Here is a 22924-nt window from a genome sequence, read left to right on the forward strand (position 1 = left end):
GAGTGCCACACCTGACCACACACACAGTCCTTCGGACACCCAGCCTTCACATTTTCCCGTTACCCCCATTTCCCAGTACCCGTTTTTCATATATATAGTTTATTTGCCATTGTTGTTGGCTTTTGTGCTATGTGCCTGTCTGTTGTCGTTGTTGTATTGTTATTGAAAAGCATTTGGTCATCAAATATGTATATACACACGGCCATATATTCTACCTATTCATATATCAATATGCATGTAGGAATATGTAGAGACTGGCATTCGGGTCAGTGGATCAAAAATGCCAAAGACGACTTACAAAAGTTAAAAACGGGCTGGTCATCAGCATCGATATGTGGGTATCTGCACTTTTCATTTATACGTATATATATCTTTATGTAGATGAATTCGTTTCCCTCATCTGTGCTCCACTTTCGCTTTTGTGCTTGTGCATTTGCCATAATGGTCCAACTTTTGGTCAAGTGGAGGCCTTTCCCGAAAAAGACCTGAAAGGCGAAGGTCAACAGCTGTTCGATGTAGAGAGAAAAGTTTTACTGAAGCTGTAATCCCCTGGAACTGCTAAAGTTATTCGAACTTGTTTTTGGTTTATTTCAATAAATATATCCCAATTGAATGAGAACTTTGGCAAAGCAAAGTAAACTTTTCAAAGGCATAAATCTCATTATTGGGTAAACCAAGGGAGCCAATATCATTATTTTAATGAATTAATGTTCTTATTTCTGGTTGGAATAAGTTTGGGATATGGATTATTGATGTTTTCCAGTTATGATACTTTTTTTACAGATCATAACAGTACAGTTTTTATAAATAAATAACAGTACAGTTTTTATAAATAAATAACTATCGTAAAAAATGTTACGATTTTATTAATGCAATTCATACAGAAAACATTCCTATTTTCTGTCGACATTACTGATGAACTAAAGTCTCAATTAATTTATTTAATATCCATTCAGCTACTAATATCAATCCCTATTCAATCGAAGTAAGCTTCCTCAGAGTATGAATCCCATTTCTGGTTTAGAGTGAAACGTTCTAGATTTTTGGCGTCCTCGTTCCCAGAAAAGCCAATAAAAGTCACAGCCAAGTCCCAATGCCAAGCACCAATCGCATTTTCCACACCCACAGCCCTTTGCATTACCATAAAAAGCGAATGCAGTTCGGGGACTACAAACGAAACGCATTTGTATGCACTTTTGCTTTTCCTACCCAAACATCAGCCGGCGATTGCAACATTAAGGCGAAAGTGTTGTTCCTCCATATTGCTGCATCTGCATATGTGTGGGCGTGGCAGGACGTGGGGGCGGGAGGAGTGGCCCGCTTATGCGCCATTATGCAGAGGAGAGAGGGGAGAGAAGGAGCGGTGCTAAGTGCTTTTTCTTTGCTCATGAGCGTCCAAAGAGCTTCGGCGAGGGGCGAAAAGAGGAGAGCATTGTTTGCCCATTAGGGGTGGGGTGGGGAGGCTGATGCTAATAGCGGTGGGTGGGGAGTGGGTGGCTACTTTTCAATTCACAGCTAAAACTCATAAACAGCGGTTTTAATCAAATGACTATATTTAAAGAAAAGTATACGTTTTTGTATTTAATTGCCATTGCTAGAACATACATTTCAAGTGTTTATTTTATTTAAGATTGATGACTTTTTAACAATCAGTAATGTTTGGTTAAGTAAGCCACATTTAAAAAGAGTATTAAAGTGTATTGCTTCGAAACTTTATAAATATACAAATATATTACATTAGAAGTGTAAAATTATTTTATTTAAATTCGATTTTTAATCTAATCTAAGCAAAAATACAATAATGTATATTAATTTACATAATGTAGTACGTCCAAACATAAAACATCATATTGTATTAAAGTTTGCCTTTCAATCCTAAATATATTTATATATGTTATCCTTATTCGTCTTACACATTTATAATTAAGAACAAAATTAGCTTACTCCATAAATTTTTTCATAAGCTACAAATGTTTCTTATATTAGAAAAAAATACAAAATTCAATGGTCAAACACCCAAAAAAAAGGCTTTCAAATCATATTGTATCTAATGCCAGCTATTTTCGTCTGTGATCGAACTAATCCTTTTCCAAGCCTACAGAGCATTTGGAAATCGTTATTGTAGCCGGTTGTATTTTGGCACAATAGAAGCCACTAAAAAGAGTAAACAATTTGCGCGCATAAAAGCCGAAGAGCAAATAAACTCCCTCCACAAAGTCCTGGCAGCCCAGAACAATGCAAATAAAACAAAAGCGAAACGAAACGAAACGGAGCAGTTGAGCTTGCCTACTAATGCAAACAGGACCAAAGCCACACACACACATACAGTCTGGCAAACACACTCACTCACACACGCACACACATGTAGGCCGCCGCAAGGTGCTTTGTGATGTTGTTGTTGCTTTTGCGGCGGTTGCGGGCTGGTATGTTTAATTTGAACTGCGGATAGGCATCCAACAATTTTTAATCATGTTTATGACCAAGCAAATACACACACTCTGGGATCAGATTTAATTGCACACAAAAAATTATAAATTCAGAGGCAGAAACACACGATTTCTGGCATTTATTTGAATAAATGGAAAACAAAGATTAGCCCAAATTCCAGCCCAAGTGTAAGCCACAATAATTGAATCTAACAATTAATAATCTGGCTGCGAATTCTAAATTCATTTAAGGCATTTAAAACTCACAAATACATTTTGCATTATTAATTACATAAACTAAGTGATCAATCAAAACGAATTTTTAATGCATCGATAGAGCTATGCTTAGAGATTGCAAAACGTATTTATGTTTAATGTTTAAAGTTTCGGGTTTGAGCATTTAAAATTTATATTTTGCTTTAAATCTGTTTTTTTTTTGTTTCTCGTTCGTTAAATCATGAATTATTTCGACGTTCAAAGGTTTATTAAAGACTAATATAGTTGGTAAATAACGTTAAACCAAAATTATAAATTCTTTTGAATTAAACATACTATTTTTACTAGTTTTCTTACTATTGTCGCATTAGTTAGTGAAATATAACTTTTCTTTTAATTTTTTTTTATTCCTCGTTCCTGGTTATGCTAATGAATCAACTAACTAAGCAAAATGGCATCGAATTTCGCATCCCCAAATTAAATACACTTTGCTGAGCCTGCTATTTTTAATTGTCTGAATCAATTCGCGCTCGAAATTTTAATTAAATATTTAAATTAAATGTGCAAACAAACACCGGCACAAGCAAATATGGAAACAGGGGAATAAATGCACATACCCCTGTCCTTGGGTTTCCCTTTAACCCACTTTCGTTGTGATGAAATTCCTTTTTTTTTTTGCGAATAATAAATACTTTTTAGTAGTTTGTTGTTGCTGCCGTAGTCCGCCATTCATTTGCATTCATTAGGAATTTTATTCGTGTGTGCGGGAGTGTGTTAGCAATTAAACAAAACTCCCCCAAGCAACGGAGAAGGGGCAAAGTCAAGGACAATTTTCGTTTTACACGTGCCACGCACACAGAATCGTGCCGGATTGGCAGGAGCCTAGAGCCTGAGGCTTTTGCCAGGACAATCAAACAGTTTTACAAATGCCCGCGTGTGTGTGGCGGGCTTTTAAATATGCATGGCAATGCACAAAAGAGCGAAATGCATTTCCAACATGACGCTGATTACACAGAAAGCGGATGAAATACTCTTACCTTGGATGGGGACTAACAAAACAATGGAAAGGACTTTATGGCAATGCATGTGTTCATCTTTTGAATAACTCTTAACAAGGCCATTATCTACGCTTAAATCACGGGCTTTATAACTTTAAAAATATATAAACTTGTCATTGAAATGGATTTATTTTAAATAAGCTTTCAGAATTTATGCCTATTTTCACTGACAGACATTTATAATCAATACTTGTCTCTTGTAAGCCTTTATTTATTTTATTCTGTATAAAATGGTGTATGAAGAATAAGACAACAAGTTTTATCTTTAAAATATACAGCAGTTGTTGTGAACAGTCGAAAAGTTTAATTTATTTTGGTACGACCTTGTACACATTTGCGTCTGGTATAAACATTTTGATAAACTTTGCCATTCAGCTCTTATTTTAGCAAAATTCCATTATTGAAATTTAATGTAGCGGATAGCAAGTTTCAATAAATTCTCTGAACTTTAGCATTTTGTGCAAGTTTTTGATGCAGCACGGCCTGTGAAGTCCAGATATGACCGCACGGAATGGGGCAGAAAAAGTTGGCGAGGACAAAGGTCAAGTCCCAGATTGCCACGTAAGCAAAGCGACCACCACCTGTCCACCTGCTTCTGCTCCCATTCCGCACCTGACGGCCTAGTTTCGCATCCCAGCAGCATCCATGCCCGGTTGCTCCATATTACAATCTGACCTTTGGCCATTGTATCTAAAAGCCTGAAAATGCTGCCCCGTCATGCGGTGGGGACTTTAATATAGAAAAGGCCGAGGCCGTCCAAACAGCTGGCCAACTGACCACTGGACTTCCCCTTCCCTTCCGCCTTTTCCGCTCCCCTTTTGCCATTTCCCGATTTTCCTGGCCATTTTCTCGGGCAACCTTCAGACCGGGCCGCAAACTTTTGATTAATGTTTGTTAGTTTGTCTCGGCGTAAAATGTATTTGTTTTAAAACAAAATGCAGTGCACAAAGTGTGAACGGGAGGTGTGAGTGAGATGCAGATAGCGTTGCTCCTGGCTATATCCTTTACCCTCCTTTTCAGCCCAACGACTTTGGCTTTTAATTCTCTCTGTTTTTTTTTTATGGGTTTTGCTCGTTCATTCCCTATTACATACATCCTTTTTTCTCTTTTGTTTATTTTTCCCCTCTTTATTTCAGTTTATTTTGGCTGTTCATTCATCTTCACAGTCCGCAAGCGCGCAAAAAAAAATATTTTTTTTGATATATTGACTAGCAAAATATTTGGCTTTTACACGTATCTATGCACACAAACATAGGCCAACACTATCGAAGAATTTCGTTGGCGGCTGGAAGATTTATACAGTAGAAGTCAAATAAATAAAATAGAGTTCTCGTTTTATGTTAAAATATTCTCTTTTTCGGAAAATTCAAAATATTTGTTAGCTATTTCATTTCTGCAACTTAAATGGTATTGTTTGGAATTCAATCACATCGTTTCACTTAGTCATTGACAACTGTTTTGGTAACTTTTAGTCATATTTTGTGTATATTTTTATAGGTCCACATAGGCGGCCTGTGTGTTTGTGTGTGCGATGTAGTCAAGCGTAAACTAAAAGATTAGAATTTCAAACATTTTTTTGCACTCAATTCTTTTTAACCGATACCCAATTTGTTGGTGCTGCCTGCTCCTGGCCCCATTTACTTGTCCAATTTGTAGAGCAGCTGCCAAAAACCCTAGAAGGGCATGTCGGAGTCGAGCAAGACAAACGAGGTATTAATGCGACGCCCCAGAAAGTAGCAAGCGGAACATTTTTAAAGGCCCGAAAAAAGGCGGCGTTTAATACACTTTTCACGCTTGATTTGTTGCCCACAAAAATATGCTTTAACTGCCTAAAAGCCGTTGTTTTTGCTGTGGAAAACGTGCCGATTTCCGGCTCAGGATAAAGGATACCCGCAGGAGGGTTTAATGAGTGCCCCCTAGACGACCCTTAGGCTTTGTGCAAGACAAGGCACGCATCAGGAAATTAGAAGGGATGGTCAGATAAGAATTAGCTGGCGGTGGGGGCTAAGCTTTATTGTTCTTCTAAGGCTTTATGGGTCTTCATTGGGTCTTATACCAAAATATTAAGAATTCATGAAACTAAAGTAAAGAAAAAACTTCCATTTTACTTATACTGAAGCACCTTAGTGTGAGTTAAAGTCAGATTTAAAGTTAAATATTTATGACTTTAAAGAAAAATCTTTATTTTTCATTCAATAGGAAAAAACCAGGCAACCTTTTTGAGTATCATTCAATAGGAAAAAACCAGGCAACCTTTTTGAGTATTATATGGTTAAATGATTAAATCGTCAAAAATCATGAGCACATAAATTCCAATAACGAACCACAATTTTAAACTACAAAGTCAACTAGGTGTCGAGAAATTGAATAACCGGGCAAAGAAAATGCAATTGAAGTAAAATGCTGCCAACTGGAGAATGTCAAGTTCAGAGTTGCGTGTAAAGCGGAATAATGGAATGGTGCAATGTCAGTTGATTGTGAAAACGATGGGGGATTTGAGGGGCGTGTTGAGTGAGACATATAGGTGCAGTGCTGACTGACTAATCAGAGGGATGCTTGGCTGTCAGCATTACAGCCCCGTCCCATTCCCGATGACTGCCATCGCAGCGATTCAACCATCATCGTCATCGTTGGCGGCGCATGTAAAGCGATATTTCAGCTGTCACTTCATGCTTCAACTATTCCAAATCAAATCAATGCGAAAGGATTTTTCCCCCCACCAATTCCCGACTCGTTGGCAATGATTTATGTTAAAAGGACTGCAAACACGCAGATTGCGGGGCTGGTGTGGGGAATGTAAGTGTTACACCTTTTACCAACGAAATGAAATCGATTGCATACCAACTAAGGAAAAATAAAAAAAAAATCAATTCAGAAAGTTAAATTTCACCAAGCTTATGAGAAAATTTCGGAATGGCGGTTTATAAGGAAATTTTCATCTTTGTGGGGCATATGAAACTTTTTTTACATTTTCATTTGAATTTATTTATTTTTTCAATTGATTACCAATTAAACAAAAACACCTCTTAACGAGGTAAAAAAAGTCGATACGATAGCAATAAAAAAACATTCTAATTTTATAATACAACATTTTTTGATGAAACATGATTAAACATTCAACTTAATATATACACATTTTAAATTTTTCGAATTCTGCCCTATTCAGTCAAAGTATTTAAACTTTTGGATTAAACAAAAATTTTCTATTTGAGCGTAGGCAAATTGTAAATATATTTATAAAAAAAAATTGAACATTTTGCTCAAGCAGCTCAAATTTTCTTAATTTTTAATTTTCGCTTTTACTGCTAATTTTCTAAGCCAATTAATTTTCTTAAAGTTCCCTAAGTTAAAGCGATACCTTTTGACCAGTATATTCAGTTTTGCGTGGCCTCACAATTTTCCAGTGCGAAACGACACTACATTGGATTTCATCCTTTTCCAGATTTTGTAAATAAATTTGTTATTACTTGGTCTTATGAATAATATTATTCAATTAAAATAAGGTAAACTTTATCTCAAAAAACCAATATTGCGCTTTCCTCTTTGATTGGTACTTCGTTTTCAATTCGTATGATGACCATTTAAAATATGAGGCAATCAAACATGTTTTTCCACTTTTTTGGTAGTGTACTTGAAAGGCGAGCTTTCCCTCTCCAGTTTTCATTGTCGTGTGAGTTTTTCCACCATAAATTCACAAAAGTGAATCTACATTGCAAATGCAAGCGAATATGTGTGTGTGCGGGTGTGTTTGTTTGAGCGTGTATCGGTGTTACAAAAAAAGAAACAAAGCATAACTGTGGCTCACAAAAAAGGAGCAAGAGAGAAGGGGCTATGAAACAGAAGCTAACGAAGCGGAAAGTTTGCCAAGCGGCAACCGCCCCCTTTTTCCCCGCCCCTTGCCGTCAGTGTTTGCCTTGTGGCATTTTTTATTAAATATTCCTAATAAATTATGCAAAATTCTTGTATTGCCAGGCGAGAGAGAGAGGGAGACAGAGAATAAGAATGCCAAAAGAAGAAGAGGCCAATGGAAAAATGTGAATTCTGGTCAAATCAAAAAGTGGGCGGCCATCTGTGCGTGTGGGCGTGCCATAACTATCAATAACTTGGTCCAAAAAGCCAGCCTCAGATCCTGAGACCATATAGAACGTTTGGGTGAGTTGAACAATGGCTGGAAAATGTGTGGAAAATGGGTTTAAGGACGAGACGTTCTGGACGCCCATCGGGCTGCATTATAATACAATAAAAGTAAAGGATATCGCTGTATCCGCTCGTGTTCTGCGATAATAAAATAAAATTGAAATATGGTTTGCAATTGAGTGAGCGCAATGAGTGGAAAGCCTGAAATCGCTTTTCCTGTGTGTGTGGAAAAGCCACAAAGGGACAAGCGACCCTGTCAGCAACAGTATCTCTGTATCTGTATCTCAGCAGTTTATCCGTGACGGATGTTGTAAAATGTGCTCTGATAGATGTCCTTCAATAACTTGACAATCAATTCTTAGTTGTTGATGGAACGACCACTCTGACTCTAAGGTTAAGTTGTTGGACTTTTAACCAAATGGTTTGTTTACAATATTTTATACATCAAACAAAAATATTTTCAATGAAGTCTTTAGAAATTGATAATATTTCTTGTATTTCTTTTGTTGATATTTCTTAGTGAATTGGTTTTAATGTTTTAAAAAGCGAATATACTTCAATATTTTAGGTAAAAAAAAACATTTTCTTTCGCAATCCTAGAGTTTGGAAGATTCAATAAGTGCTCAGATGAATGCACCGCAATAAAAGAACCGCCGACAAAGTCAAAGACTTTTACACTTACTCTTATTTCCCATAGGTTTGAAAAGGGTATTCCCATTCCCATCGATGTGTCAACTCAGCTGTAATTAATTCTCAATCGCATCACCATCAGCATTTTTCTCTTTCTCGATTTTTCTTCGCATTGTTAGCATTCCGTTAACATAAAAATTCTTGATCTATAAAAATTGTTTAAAGAGAGAACTAAGCTTATGAATTAATAAGCTCACACAAGCAAAAACATTCACAGCGCATACATAAAAGTAAAAGCGAGCAGTCGGGGGTGAAAGGCTTTCAACAAGCTTGGAGTAACAGGCTTTCACCAAACTTGGCATTTTTTGGGGGCTGGCATAAAAAAATCTGCAACACAAACAGCAAGAAACAACAATAACAATAAATACAACAAATGTCTTATTTATTTTGGATTTCTTGCCAGCAGCAAAACTGAGAAGAAATTAAGTTGCCGCCTGCAGCTTTGTAACACCAGCAAGAGATTGCCACACCCTCAACCCAACCCCACACACACACACACACACAACAACCCGCATAAAAAAACAACACAATACCAAGAAAAACATCAACGACAACACGAAGGCAAAGCAAAGAGTGTTTATCTGATTTAAACGTTGCCAACAGTCGGCAACATTTCCCCGCTTTTCCCGCTTTTTGTTGTTTTCCCTTGGCTCATTCTGGGGCAACCTTTCGCGTGTCTTTGACTGCCGCCTGCTTTCCCCTCCGGCACTCCGCAAAAACTTATGTTTTCCGACTTTTCCTGGCCAAGCTTAATTCTCACTTCTGGTGGAAACTTTAATATTAATCATACGACCCGTATGCCCCAGCAATCCAGTAGAATACACCGCTAACAAAAGTAAAATAAGAAATGAAGCACTACAATCATATTTTAATAAAATATTTAAGAAAAGTAAGCTAAATTTCTAAAAATTCGTATAATGTTAAAACATTTGTTTTGAAATAATACAAATAATACAAAAATAAAGTTAGCACATGCAAATTAAGTATTTGATCAACTAATATATTTACAAATAATATTTAATACAGGCAAGAAAACAGCTTAATTTACAATCTGTTTAAAAATAAATATTTTATCTCAAAAAGTATAAATCTATAAAATTTTTTATCAAATGCGAGACACATTTCACATGGACAACACATGTGGCGCTTAGTGTAAATTCTCCCACGTCTAAGCTCGTTCTATTGACTCTGCCCCTAGTGAAAATGTTTTCTGCGGTTGGAGTCGCCAAACGTCAAAAGTTCTTAGTTAAATTCGTTTTCGTTTTTCGCCAACTTTCCTCAAGTGGCTCATTGTGGTTTCTGGCGCTGTGAAATGTTGACCCACCAAACGGGAAACTCGGAAAAACGGGCGACTCCAGAAGGAGGCAAAGATGGGAGATAACCACCACGACACTTGCTTACTTTTGACAAGGACACGCAGCACGCACACAAATAGCCGAAACTAAAACTAAGACTCTGACTAGGACAACATTCGCGCCCTGCTCCTTGCGGTCGTTGGCTGCCGAGGAATCCTGCCAGAAACAACTGAACCCAGGACTAAGCCCAAGACATGCTAAAACTTTTCGGTTGTGGCAGGGAAAACGCAAATGATTAAGTGCGTAGCGCGCTATAATTCAACAAGACAACATTGCAGCGATAGACGCCAGGGGAAAACCGCAAACGACAGGACGAGAAGGACTCTACTGCTCGCAATGATGCAATTGCAAATGACATGGCCAATGGAGCGAGTTGCCCCAAGTGCCAGGGCGAAAGCAAATGCTTTGTGGCACCATGGAAGGGATAAGTTTTGATTGAGGCGAATTGAATTTGATGTGACAAAGAGCCGGGCTTGAATAAAGCCAAATGAGGAGCTTGGAATCACGGCGGGGATTAGGGGATAAATCAGGCATCCAGGGTCAACTTTGGGGCTGCGTAAATTAGCGCACAAAAGTTGGTCTTAAGCAAAAACTCGTTTTAATAAAGTCTCCAGTGCTGAGAACTCAACCGTTTTGCAGCTTTTTGGCTGTTTGCGGTGTATCTATATTTAGGGAAAAGTTAGGTGACACAAAAAAACATCCAACTATTTGTAATTAATAAATTAAACAAATTTTCGAACCAAACTAAAATAAAAATAGAATACATTAGATTTCTTATTTATTACATGCAATGGTTATATATGACCAACTAGCTGGAAAATATTTATTGTTAGTCTACTAAGTATCTTTTTAGTGCCCATGTATGTACTATACAAAAATATTATTAAATTATTTGATTGGCCTATCAACAGCCGCTTAGTGAAGCTAGGTGTGTCTTTATAAACTAATAATGTAACATATTTATCACAGATAGCATAATAATATTTAACACTGCGGTATTACTTCGCATGCGTTTCAACACTTTTATTAAGTCATAGTTTTATTTTACCCTGAATTCTTTGTAAATATATTTAAAACGTTGGAAATTTGTAATGTTTGATTTCGACGCTCTCCTAGTAGGCAGCACAGAAACTAGGACCCTATGACAGCCATCTGGTCTTCCCTGCTTCAAGCTTTCTACTGGGTTTTCCACAGCTTTCCCTGCTCTGCTTGCTTACAGATTTCCCAGCGACAGCAACAAACACGAGTTTTGCTGTTTAGCATTTCAACACAAAAACAGACAGAGTTGTTGCTGCTGCTCCTGTGGCAGAAGAGCAATTAATATGTATCTCTTACTCGGCACGCTTTATCACTTCACGCCACTCCACTCCTTGGCTTGGAAATGGAATTTCACTCCATGGCGAGTTTCATATATTTTTGTTGCTATTTGTTTATTTTCCCTCTCGCTTTGTTTTGCTGGTTGGTTGTTGTTTCTTTGGTTTTTTTTTTTCTGCTTTCTACATCTGCTGCTGTTGGACAAAAACTTTGCACGTAGCCATTTTATTTAGTGCTCGGGCATTTGGCACAGTTACAGTTAGTGTTACATTAGGACACGCCCAGCGCCCAGCTACCAGACGCACATTTTTGGTAGCATTTCTCGCAAGTGATTTATGACAGGCTGCATGGCGTATACTTGATATTCCCTTTGCCATTGCATGCAAAACGCATTTTCACAAATTTTTAAATGGCCCGAGAAGAAGGGATGGATGCGAAGAAGCAGCAAAAATGAGTGGCAAGAAATGGCACGCGCTCAAGCTAAAAATTTAATTAAAATGCACATTCGTTTGTCCTTGACAGCGTTTTATATTTTTTACTTAATTGGGAGAGCCGAACAGCCTCTAAGCCCGGAGTGAAGTAGCGAAATGAGAGCGATGAGCACACGCCAGGATGTAGGATACCCCATAAAGCCCCCACATACACATATCCATGATGTGGTTAGATAGGGAAAATTACGACGAAACGTTGACACAGAAACTAAAACACGCACGACCAACCTGAATTAGTCGGGGCAAGAAGTGTGTGTGTGCGAGTGTGACTCGAAAATGTAGTTAGTCAGGACGACATCCTTGCTCCATCCTTCGCCCATCTGGATGCCATTTTGCAGGTTCTCGAAATGAAAACGGGCCTGGCAGAAGTTAACTTGATTATGCAGTCGGGACATTTCGTTGATCAACTTGCGTGAGATTTAATAGAATCGACGAGGTGGGAAAACTTCAAAACTAAGGGGGCACTTGGCGTAAATACCAGCTGACATAAATAGCGAATGAAGTGAGTACAGGGATATATCATTTTGAATTATGCAGACTTGGCAGCCTTGAGGCTTTTTAAATGAATCATTTTTGTTTATCTAATTTCAATAAATTATTTGTATTTAATCCCCTTTTTTTCCTTTTTGCACAAACCAAAATTATATATTACCATTTATAAAATAAATGCATAGCCATTTTAATTAATTATAGAGATAGCGTGTTTTTATATTCAAGATGAATTTGGAAGTATAGAAATAGTAGAGGTTTGAGAGATAGATGTATAGATTACACACCAATTTAACTAAAAACATAAATCAGCAATTGCAAAGCAATTATTACCAAGAATAACTAATTAAACAGTTACGCCTGACATCGAAAGCCCACTGAGCATCCATTTGGAATCCAATTCCCACAGCTTTGCGAAATCATTTCCGTATGCTGAGTGCCATTCATATTGCATGGCCCCGGACTTTGCATTTCCAGCCGAACTTCTGCTGGTGTTATATTTCTGGCGGAAATTGGGAGCAGCAGTCGGTACGTGCCGTAAAAGCTGCCAACTTGCAGCAATTTTTCACATTCCCCCCTTTCCCCTGGATTGTGGATCCGGGTTTATGGGGTCGTCGTAGCCGGCACGCAATTACGGGGGATTGGCATTACCAGGGCTTCCCGAGATCAGCCAAACTAATATCCATTTCGGCTTGTCCCCTGTCCAAAACACAACGCATTAAGGCGGAAGTGCATTTCGGGTTTATTTTGCATTTCGCAGAGACATGCACGTATTCATATTTACCTAAATAACTACTCAGAGCGGAGGGATCAGAGGGGAGGACATTCTCCTGTTGTCCTTTTTATGATGGGCATACAAATGCTGAGCCAAAAAGGATTTTACTTACAAACGAGCGAGCAGAGGAAAAAGTGCAGAAGAATCGCATTGTCCCTTTGCCAGGAAAAAGGACGAAGGATGGAGGACGAATGAGGGGTCATAAGCCAGGGCATAGACAAGCGCACAAGGATATGTAGTGGCATAAGGATTTGTTTTGCCCGGCTGCAGATGATGAGGATGATGATGAGCCTGCTCCTTCGCCTCTCAACTTATGTGCAGTCACGGTCTGTCTGCTTTGTTATCCTGAGCCGAGGCTGCCGTCTCTTTCTCCCCGACAGTTGCTGTCTCTTTCAGTGTCGCATCTTGTCTGGGACATGGGACATGCGACATGCATAAGTGGCTGCCTCACAAAACTTGTTATTTGTATTTACTTTTGATTGTTGCAGCTGCATTTTGTCTTCCTTTTTTCCACTGCAGACAAGTGTCAACATTAAAATTGCACTTTACTTTAGCTTTTATTCTACATCGCTACTCCCAAAACAATTAAATGCCTCATCGCATCCCACTTTTTCTTTAACTATTTCGGGTCGGCTGCATTTTTCATGGGCCAACTGACAGGTTTCTTTGCCCTTTAAAATTTGCATTTCGGATTTTCTTCATTTCTGCCAATTTTTTCCGTTGACGTCACTCACTGCAAAATGAACTGTCAAGCGGGAAAATCGAAGAAACGAAACGAGGCTGTCACTGACTGAATGATGCTTTAATGGGCTCTTTCCATCTCATGTTGCCAGTATATGTGAGAAACGGCATGTCGAGAAAAAATATTTGTCGAAGAGCTGACAACAGAATGCTGATCAAATGTATCCAATACGGATCGAAATGAAATAAGGAGGTTAACTATGTCACATCAGAACATATTAGCTATATTTGAAGAAGAGAAACAGTTCCGTAAAAGTTTATACTTCTATATTAGTATCGAACTAGGAATATTGTATATCTGTGCAGTTTTTGAATATTTTTTAGTAACAATAAGTTTTTCTAAAATATTTTATGCTTCAAATAATTTTAAAATATTTTATATTAACAATTTTCTTCTTAAAGAATTTCTTATCGCCTAAAATAATATTATGAAAACTAACAAACGATTTGATTAAGACAAAAGATTAATTTTTCTTCACTTTAATTTTTTTTTTCCTATCATATCCCTATTTATCGGTAAATAATGTATTATTATTATATATTAATTGGACAAGATATATTCTATTAGGTAAAATTATTATTATTAAATATTCGAGTTCTCCCAAAATGTTCCAACTTCATGAGGACAGAAATGTCTTTATTGACTGGCTCGAATGGAGCCATGGATTCCACTCCACTTAACAGAAAGCACTCAACCCAACTGCACTGACTGGCAAAGGCCAACACATGACGTCAGGAACAGGTCGGAATTTCCCTTGCCCATTTTCCGCACTTTCCCCGCAGCTTTCCTTGGCAGAAATAAAAGCCCCCTGCTGGCCAACGCCAGGCACCCACAAATAGCATTTTGTGTCTATTTTAGTGTAATTTTCCACTTAAACGGTTTTTTCACTCGCAGGCTGGTGGAAAGCCTTTGGAGAATCCCCTCCCAAAAGCAACCGAGAAGTCATCTGCTTGTGCTGCGTCTGGCAGCCGCCAAAAAATGCCAAGTTGGAATGAAAATTATTGGTTGCCCCTACCCCCTGCGGAAAATGGATAACCGATGGAGGACGAGGGAAAATATATGGACGGCTCCAAATTGAGTTTGAGCGGTTTTTCCAACCCACCCCGTAGTTTTTCACTCTTCTCCTATCGATTTCAATTGTGTTAAGGCAACTGTATCTCCCCCGATTTTCCTACCCCTTTCCCATGCTTCTACCCTTCTGGCCAACTTCAAAGTGAGCAGCGTGCAATGAAATTGACACCCGCAGCGTCGACTCCATTGGAATAAAACTATGGATGGGTGAAAAATAAATGTGTAACGAAATGGAAGGATCTCGCATCGGCCCCCTTCACCATTTCACCACATTTTCCGACGCCATTTGCCTTGGCAATAAAACCATTTTAATGAGATTCAAGCTTTAAATTTCGCGCTTTATTTACGTGAGTGTTGTACGAAAGGGAAAAAGAGGAAAGCGGCTGGCCACAAAGGGTATGGCATAAAAGTGGGCAAAGGAGTGTTAACTTTGATGGCTTAAAAAATAAGTTAACGACTTTTTGCTACCCACCATTCATTTCATTACCAAAAAAGGAATTTTTAAATTCATGTCAATTTGATTTATTTTAATATAAAATTAAACTAAAACTTAATCTATAAAACTCCTCAAAGAAAATGAAAAGACTTTTTAAGTGACAAATATTCTCTTGAAAAAAATAAATCAAATTTTAGAAATTAAATGAATGTTTAATTGGTCGTATTTGCTGCATCATTATATTGCGAAAAATATTTGCAAATTAATTGGGCAGGATTTGTTAAGGATTTTTACCCATATTTTCAAACATATTTTTAGATCGTTAACGATAAAATAAAAGACTTTTCTGTATTCATGTGTCAACTTTCATTGTTGTTCCTGAACCGAATATACCCGAAGGACATTCCAAAAAATGGGCTGACTCAATTATGTAACTCAACGAGAATTTTAATTAAAAGCATGCAGATGATTTAATTGATTCCTGTGTATAACGCATACGCCGCGTGGGCCCTCACTGACCAACCAACACAGACTAAGCAGCCCACTTAGAGAGAGTTGGGCAAATATTTTAACAACTTTGTTACGGCGTTTTTATGAAAATTGGACACCAGCGAAAAACAGAAGACAGCTGCGAAGATGGAGCCTCTGAGATGGAGGTTTACACAGTTAATAATAAAAACCATTTACTATGCTAATATTTGATCGGCTTGCAGGTCAGCGGAGAAGGCGAAGAAGGATGCTTTTGCCCATCTCGAGCAATTTTTCACGCTTGGCGTATGGGAATTTTGAATTTTGGACACGAGATGAAAGATGAACAAAGTCAAAAATCCAAGTTGAGTGCCGGGAAATGTGTTTGCGATGGGTTAAGTATGACTTACAGTATGCATATGCATTTCATAGCCCACCCTACGACTTTTAGTTCAGTCTCGTGTTTGCTTTGACTTTGAGCGAGGCAGCCATGAAAAATTAAAAAGGGATTTCCATGCGGCAGCTGAGAAGCATTTTCAGTAGTAGTAACTTGAACAACTTTTTCCACTCGCTCGCCTGTCAGCATTTTCTTCTCGATTTTTCGCCGCCTGCGAGATGATGTATGTCGGACAAGTGCTTGAGTTCGAGTGGAATGTGGTGGTGAATGTGGTGGTCCTGCTGCTGCAGGATGTGGGTTAGTCAGCCAAGCATGTGGCTTGCATTTAATTACGGGATTTCCCCGGATCCCAGCCACAGACTGCCGGATGAGGGAGCTAATTGAGCTGCGAGCGAGTGAATTGCCTGGCCAATATTCTGCGGTGAAAGCACTTTCTTTGGCCACTAGTTTTGGCATATACATAATAAGAGGGTCGACAAGTCAGGGATGGCCTGGTTTTTGGTTTTTGGTCAAGGACTTCTATTATTATTTATCGCTTTCTGCCTTAAAGTAGTTCTAAACCATGAAATTTAGTATCAATGCTTTAAAAACAAAACAAAATCATTCTCATGTCATATTCACAGCTTTAATTGGGTTTCAATTAAAAAGTATCCTTTGATATGAATATTTACTATTGGTCTTATTTCTAATGCATAACATATTTTATTCAGCTCAAATGCTGAGTGATGAAAATCGACGAAATATGTGTATTGGATACACAGTTGTCTTCAAAATAATAGTGTTGACGCTCAGAAAGAGAATCACAACTTAATAAATACTTAAGAAAATCACCAGGTATACAATTTATAAAAAAGATATTTTTAAACAAATAGCTTAGAAGTTATTAAATTAATTAATAATTAATAATAATCTTGTCTTAGGAAATGTGCATCTTAAATTAAAGGCATACTGCCTTGGTAATAATCCATGAATTGCTCAAATATTTTTAAGATTAAAAATATCCCTGAACTAGCTTAAAACTCGATGTTCAAGCACTGCGTAACTTAGAGTAGAGTTTCCTAATTAAATAAATGAAATATATGTTGGATATCCAGTTAAAAATTCCTCTTTTAGGATTTTCAAGTTAAGTCATCACACTTTTTTTTATCACTTTAGTCAAAGGTAATCCCTTCTGCACAATTCCTTTAGCTAACTTGTTTGCCAAAACGAAAAACTTTCTTTGCACTCTCAACAAAACTGAAATTGCGATAGGTCAGGTTCTGGCAGCCCCTGAAAAATGGAACAGCTTCCATTAAATTTTGCTGCTCGATTTGCCAGCTAAAGGTGACCAAGGACATCAATTTGCCGCACCTACAGTAAACTCTAAATAAAATATAAAAAAAAGAAATGCCGGGGCTTACCTTGTGCAATAATAAAAATTCGTTGTACAAGGTAGTTGGCAACTCGTAAAAGTGTTGCCAATGTTGATGTGGCTGCTGCTGTTGTTTTCCTTGTTGTTGTTTTAGCATCAAATGCTTTGGCGAACTTTTGGCTTAGTTGTTGTTGGCGATTTGTTGTTTGTAGATTTTGTATTAGCCATAGAACATAGTTGTTGCCAGCGTTGTTGTTACCGTTGATGACCGAGTGACTGGACCTGCTGCTGCTGACGATGCTGATATTGCTGCCGTGCAGTTGCTGTTGCACATGATGTTGCTGCTGTTGCCGCCGTTGATATTGCTGCTGTTTCCGTTCATTGTTTGTGTTTCGAGAGAGAAAGAGTTTTAAAACGTTTTGTGCTTATTGTTTTAGCCACTTGTCATGGAATGAATTTGAAAACTATTTTATTTGGTTGTCTCCTGCCCTTTTAGGCCATTGTAAACAATATCTGTTGTTTGTTGTTTATTTGTTTGCTCGCTTTCTGATGAATTGTTTATGGGTATTTGGCTAACGATAAGGGAGAACAATAAAAATTTAATTTTTAAAATATTTTCGTGTGTGCTTTTTTCGGATTTCACATTTCCTTTCCGCTGCTGATGATGATGGGAAATGGCAGCCCATATGCCAAAAGATTTATGACCATACAAAATGGCAAGCGGCTGTCTTGCCCCCAACTCCCCAGCTCCCCTGCGGCCCATGAATTATGCAATGAAATTTATTTCATTTTTCCCATTTGAGGGCGAGAGCACATGAGTTTTTTTAGGACTGTCGAGGTCGTCGACAGACTTCTGTTATTGTTATAAATGAGGGAGAAATGATTCTTTAATTTATGAAAAAAGTAGCTGCATCAAAGATTCTAAAAGAGGTTCTAAGAGTGAAACAAAAGAAAATCTTGCTCCCGGATACTTTGACACCTCGGCATACTCTGAGTTTCTTCTTTTTGACCTAACCCATTGTCCCCGTCCACTTTTGTCGCCTGTCTTTTCTTCCACTTATTAATCAGCGTTTTGCAAATATTTGCATACGAGGCACGTTTCAGACATTTTTCTTCGGCTCATTCCTTTTATTTTGTTCTTATTATTATTATTATTACTCTTTGCTGCCTCTCTGCTTTCCCCAATTTTCCATTTTCCCATTCTCTGCGTGTAAATGCGAGATTTCTTTGCACCACATTAAGCAAAACACAGAAAATGGGTAAAAATATGCAGAAGAAAAGTATTTAAATCAGTTACGAAATTTTTAATGTCGTCCAGTTGGTGTACAAAACATTAAATTACTCAGGATAGTAAAGGAGTTAAAGAAGTTACATTAATGTTAAGATAAGGAAGGAAAGAAAGAAGGAGAAATTAATAACAGCAGAACTTTTAATGAGCGCCCTAATAAAATGTTATTATTGTGAGGAACACCAAATAAAATATTCTAGTATTAAGTAAATTATATTTAAGAAAGCTTAAACTGATTAAACACAAATGATCCTTATACATTTTCTGAATTTGGTTAAGGTTATTTTCGGAGGACAAAACAAATATATTTGTACATAATTTTGAAAACCCAAAAAGGCAACCTTTATCATAGTTCTAAGAGAACTTTCAAGTTCCCTAAAAATATGATGGGAATAGATCATGAAAAACACTAAAAGAGCACCAAAGTCATGTTATACATGAACTATATATTGGATCCACTTGTTAAGAATTAAAAAAACGCCCTAAAAACTCGAAGCTTCCTGCCTAATTTAAAAGCTGCCTTGACAAGAACACGCCACCGATTGATAGCCCGAACATCTCCAAGGAACTAATCCTTAAGGCGACCCCCATAATCCACATAATCCGCCGAACCGAACACGTTGCTGCCTATCAGAGAAACGATTTTAAAAACAGAATAAAGGAGCCGCTGTAAGGACATTTGGCAGGCTTCCTCTGTTATCCTCCATCCCCTTTGACGACCCCTGATTGCTGCTGTATTTCGGGCCCTTCCACTGACGCCACATCAATTTGTAATTATACCCTTGCAGAGGGTATTATAATTTTGGTCAGAAGTTTGTAACGCAGTGAAGGAGACGTTTCCGACCCCATAAAGTATATATATTCTTGATCAGGATCAATAGGGGAGTCGATATAGCCATGTCCGTCTGTCCGTCTGTCCGTCTGTCCGTCTGTCCGTCTGTCCGTCTGTCCGTCTGTTTCAATACCGTTTGTGAGCTCAGTTTAAAAGCTAGCGATCTGAAACTTTCACACGCGTCCTAAAACATGTGTACGCAGATCAAGTTTGAAAATCGCCCCGATCGGACGTCTATATCCTATAGCTCCCATAGGAACAATCGGATATATCTAGCAAAGATTGATGATATTTCGCGCAGTGTAAAAGCTATTGACATGAATTTTTCCAAATCGTATTTTTTTATGCATACCTTGATCAGGGTAAAAGCGCGTGGCAATCGGACGTCTATATCCTATAGCTCCCATAGGAAAAATAGGGTAAAATCGGTCCAAATTTTATGTTTTTCAGAATATTTCGCGCTGTGTAAAAGCTATTGCTATAAATTTTTTCAAATCGTATTTTTTTATACATTCCTTCATCAAGGTGAAAGCGCGTGCTGATCGGACGTCTATATCCTATAGCTCCCATAGGAACAATCGGATATAACTTTCAAGAATGGAAGATATTTTGTGCAGTGTAAAAGCTATTAACATAAATCTTTCCAAATCTTATTTTTTTATGCATACCTTGATCAGGGTAAAAGCGCTTGGCGATCGGACGTCTATATCCTATAGCTCCCATAGGAACAATAGGGTGAAATCGGTTAAAATTTAATGATTTTTAGGATATTTCGCACAGTATATAAGCAATTGACATGAATCTTTCCAAATCGTATTTTTTTATGCATACCTTGATTATGATAAAAGCACGTGACGATCGGACGTCTATATCCTACAGCTCCCATAGGAACAACAGGGTGAAATCGGTCCAAATTTGATGATTTTCTGAATTTTTCGCGTAGTGTGTAAGCTACTGACATAAATTTTTCCAAGTCTTATTTATTTACGCATATCTTGATTAGGGTAAAAGCGCTTGCCGATCGGACGTCTATTTCTTATAGCTTCCGTAGGAAAAATAGTTAAAGGCTGCGAAAGTATCCCTTTTTTTTATTTTTATATGACATTTTTGCAGTATAAAAGCAATTGACATTAAACGATGAAAATCTAGTTTATTTATGTATACCTTATTCCTTTGGCTACTTTTTCAGTTTTAGCAATTTCGGCAAAGTCTGCAAGGGTATTAAAACTTCGGCTTGCCGAAGTTAGCTTCCGTCCTCGTTTGTAAATGAAATTGCCTTTGCTCGGGCTTCCCTTTTTTTCTTGCGCCCACCAGAAAAATGCAAATTTGACAAATTGATTTAAAGCCCCGGTGTCGGCCAATTTAAATGCCAAAAAATAATTACACATGCATGCGCACACACGAGCTCTGGATTTTTTCCTTGTTTTTTTTTGTTTCATTTATTATGTTTAAGCCGCCTTCACTTGACACTTTTGGGTGTTTCGAACTTTTGATCTTTCGATGGGACCGCTTGCCTGATGGATATCACCGCCCGATTGCCGAGATTCGCACTCGTCGTCGTCCTCGTCACTGGCACCTCACACATTCAGTTGGCAGCTCCGGCCCAAGTCAAGTATCCGCACCGTTGGCCCGCCGCTAAACGAACTCCGCCGCGCTCCCGAGTGAACTGACTTAGGGCTACGAGTTCCGCCAGCAGGTGACCCGAACTGGGACTCGGCCATCGCCCGAAGCTGGGTCTTATCAGACCCGAAGGACGACCCGAGAGAGGGCAACGCAGCCGCACAGGAGAGAGCCGGCTTTCGTTGGTGTGTGGTGAGTTTCTGCCACCAACTCGCGTTGGTGAAAGAACCCATGTGCCGTGTGGTGAGTGTCGGCTCTTATCAGTGGTGCATGGTATGGGGGACAGCTCTTATCGGCCTCCAGACTGCTGCCCCCATGCCACATCCTTGCCGGCTGTCTCGTCCTTCGGCCTGACGAATGTGAGCAGGCGTCTGGCAGGAATGTGCCAAAATGTCGAGCAAACAACGTCGCCAAGCTGGTTTTTGTTTGCCGCAAAACCGATGATAAGACCAAGTCACTTGCCAGTGAGGGGTCCCGATTTTTAACCAGAGTGCGGGGTGATTTTCGGAAAGTCACTCTACTCTCCTCCAAGTTATCAGTCAAGTTACGGGACCCTTTTGCTGCCGCATTAATGGTTATTTCTTATATATTTAATTAGGGTTTGTGTTATGGGTAATTAAACATATTTTAGACTAAGCTTGAAAAACAACTTTTATTAAAAAATTGGTTTACCTAATTATAAATTTTTTGTCTTTTATAAAATGGGCAAATCATTAAAGAATCATTTATGTATTTCCTTTTTAATTTGTTGGCTTATATTTTATAAATTATTATATTGAATGGAAAAGAATTCAAAGATTGTGGTGTGGTTTAAATAACAAAAAATCAAAACAAATTTTTAAAAAATGTACATTTCAGTTTGTAATACTTGAATCGATAACATTTATTTTCTATTAGGAGTGTCAACGAGTCCTTACCCAAAGTATAAAGTGTTGAATAAGTAAACATAATATCGATTTAAACTAGTCCACAGCCATTGGAAAAAATATCGTTTGCTCTACGATGACAATCAAAATGTGTGCTAATTGACAGAAAGTTCAAGAGAAAAATTGTGTCGTTCCCATTTTAATTATACTGGTAAAGCTACGACCAGGACTGTAGAATACCACATTGGCAGACAACGCGAACCCTTCTCGGCATGTTAAGCTGGTATGTATAAATGTATTTAATTAGTATGCAATTATATAAGATATACAATAACTTTAACTAGGGAAGGGGAATTGCCACAAGAAGAGACGTTGGAAACATTACAAGCTGTTATCCTACTTGACAATAAGTTTTAGCCTGTTGTAGAGAAGAAACACAAATGTCCTGAATTATTCTGAATTGGTATTATTTTAGTTGACTAAATAAGATAGTTACCAATAAAAGCAGTTAAATAAGCTGTTAGTCTCTCTGTGTCTTTATTTTATTCAAAGTAAAACTTTAGTACAACAAAAAATGATTTAATATTTTCTCGTAAGTTTACTTAAATCGAGTTCAGATAACCTCAAATGTCTAAATCACAAATAAAAAATAAAAATGCGTAAAGAGACATTTTAGATGAGATAAAGTTGAAAACGCAATTAAAAAACAAATCTGATGATTCTGTAGTGAAGATTCAACAGCTTGCCTGCCGTGACCAGTCACAATTTCCCCCTCAATTTCTCCATTTCGCTAGGTTCCTGATGAAGAGCTGCAGCGCTAGGACAACGTGTCTAAGCCATGTTTTGTGCAGTCACAATGACCAGGCCACAGCCACTTCAGCTCCTTTCTCCGTTGGCTGTCG

At 38.0% G+C, this 22924-nt stretch overlaps 1 protein-coding gene across 2 annotated transcripts in view; it reads right to left on the reverse strand.

Annotated features, from left to right (window-relative positions):
* Positions 1-21165, reverse strand: part of LOC108043213 — a 36945-nt gene extending 15780 nt beyond the window's left edge. Inside the window, exons 1-2 of one of the 2 annotated variants that reach the window (XM_044460174.1) lie at positions 20939-21165; positions 17466-17988 (exon numbers count right to left, since the gene is read on the reverse strand). The gene's annotated coding sequence lies outside the window, so the exon portion shown is untranslated. Of the gene's footprint in view, positions 1-17465; positions 17989-20920 lie in introns of both variants that reach the window. The other variant, XM_044460173.1, reaches the window with a different exon arrangement.
* Positions 21166-22924: the final 1759 nt, after the last annotated feature.

This window comes from Drosophila rhopaloa, unplaced genomic scaffold, assembly GCF_018152115.1.
Source record: "Drosophila rhopaloa isolate 14029-0021.01 unplaced genomic scaffold, ASM1815211v1 contig_2, whole genome shotgun sequence".
NCBI lineage: Eukaryota > Metazoa > Arthropoda > Insecta > Diptera > Drosophilidae > Drosophila > Drosophila rhopaloa.